Here is a 201-nt window from a genome sequence, read left to right as displayed (position 1 = left end):
TTTCTTGCTGGTTCTCTTTTTTTTCCCCACTTTACCCAAATTGCACGTTTGTGTTGCTAAATGAAACCCGGAGAAAGACTGATGGGTTTTTCCCGCGCTTTTATATACTTCTCGATTGCAAACACGTGGGGGCTTGCAATTTTTGACGCAAGGTATCCGCGGATGAGGTTTTTCCTCCCCCCACAAAAACCAAAAAATAGG

The sequence above is a fragment of the Penaeus monodon genome, chromosome 20 (assembly GCF_015228065.2).
Source record: "Penaeus monodon isolate SGIC_2016 chromosome 20, NSTDA_Pmon_1, whole genome shotgun sequence".
Lineage (NCBI taxonomy): Eukaryota > Metazoa > Arthropoda > Malacostraca > Decapoda > Penaeidae > Penaeus > Penaeus monodon.
The sequence above is the reverse complement of the archived record's forward strand: the minus strand, read 5'-3'. Positions refer to the sequence as shown.